The 1730-nt window shown below is 39.4% G+C and overlaps 1 protein-coding gene across 1 annotated transcript in view; it reads right to left on the bottom strand.

Moving 5' to 3' along the window:
- Window positions 1-1730, bottom strand: part of RNF32 (ring finger protein 32) — a 91214-nt gene that overhangs the window by 69474 nt on the left and 20010 nt on the right. The gene's annotated exons all lie outside the window — the stretch shown is intronic.

The following is a 1730-nucleotide window of genomic DNA, read 5'->3' as shown; positions in this document are numbered from 1 at the left end:
TTCAGTTGGATTATTCACCTTTATCTTGTTGTGGTGCTCAAGTATTTTATAAATTCTAGATATAAGTCCCTTATCTGACATGTCATTACCAAACACTTTTCCCCAGTCTGTGGCTTCCCTTTTTACCCTGTTAGAGAAGTTTCTGGATGCGCATAGGGATTTGATTCTTAGAAGGTCCCATTCATTCTAATGATTCCTCTAAAAAGTCTTTAGAGTATCAAATACAGATTTTTCTTTTCTTCTAAGATTTCAACTAAAAAAGCCCCCAAATTATTTTTATTTTCTTTCTGTCTGCACCAGATCAAAAGTGCTTCACTGTACTCTCACAATCGTTGCTTCTTTCACTTTTCAACTGTTTCAGTTAAGGAGAATGGAAGAATTTCTTTGGTATAAACTATGTATTTGAGAATTAGTATTATTTTGCACTGTTTAATGAAAGTGTAGGTCTTCTACTTTAATTAATTAATTTATGGCTTTCTTTTTGTCCCAACTGGGTGTTGGCAGAGGGGATTTGCCAGATGAATTGGGGGTCTCTGGTTAGAGTCCGGCAGCATTTGGGCATGCTAGAATTTTGAAATACTGTATGGCCCTCGGGACAAATATTGATTTTGGATGAACACTCTTTTGAGTGGTACAGCAGAGGTCTGTCTATTTGCTCTACTGAAATAATATAGAGTTGCTGTGATGGTGGACAACTGGGCCATCAGTGTGTCAAACACTATATCTGGCTACCCATCATAGCCAGCTTTTGTAGGAGCTTCCAGATTGATTCAGGTTTAGGAGGAGGACTGGCATCCACTTCTTAAACTACATGCCTATGGAAAGTCTAAAAACTTGGAGAAATGATGATAGTTAAAAGAAAGGCTTCAGGCCTTTATTCATCTTCTGTTTTTATATATATCCTTCCTTCATGTGTACTCAGTCTATATGATGGACAAATCATTGAAGAAGTTAGACTCTGAAGAAACATGTGGCAACAGAATAGGAGGAGATTGAAGAAGCAGCAGAATGCTACCAGACGGGCATTTTTGGGTGGTGAGAGCCAATGAGAATGCATTATTATGGAGGAATTTGGGATGACAGAGCTCATGGACTTTGAACCATATTCTGGTTCTTAACATTGCCACACACTTAAATTGACAACCGTGCTTAGAAACACATTTTTTTTTTTGCTGTCATTTGCGGCAACGCGTTAAACTCAGTAGGTTCAGGTCTTTCGTTCATAGGGTCACTATGAGTCGCCTATGACTCGACGGCACTTAACAGCAACAACAACAACAACAATAAGAGAGCTCAGTTGGACTAGTGGACAGAAAGTGATGCTACCAAGCCGAAGGTGGGTGGCTTTAAACTATGGCCCTCAGGCTGTTTTTAATCAAACATTGTTCTAGGTCGTATAGCCCTGGTCTGTCCACTTTCTATACAGAGGTTAACTTGTGATTGCTGTGATGCTGAACACGGTGACACTGATGTGTTAAATGCAATAATGGTTACCCGTGGTGGACAGGGTATGGTGGAGCTCCCTGATTCAAACAAGCTTGGAAGCAGGAGTGGCATCCATTTCTGAAGTAGCTTGTCTCCAGAAACCCTATGAACCTGGAGAAAGGATGAAAGTTATACAAGTGTTTAGTCTTTCGTTCATAGGGTCACTATGAGTCCCCTATGACTCAATGGCATTTAACAACAGCAACAAAAACAACAAGGTAAGTATAAGTATTTAAATGTTTTAT

Source organism: Elephantulus edwardii, unplaced genomic scaffold, assembly GCF_000299155.1.
Source record: "Elephantulus edwardii isolate Elephantulus edwardi_28Jun2011 unplaced genomic scaffold, EleEdw1.0 scaffold00060, whole genome shotgun sequence".
Lineage (NCBI taxonomy): Eukaryota > Metazoa > Chordata > Mammalia > Macroscelidea > Macroscelididae > Elephantulus > Elephantulus edwardii.
This window is presented reverse-complemented; position numbering and strand designations above follow the sequence as displayed.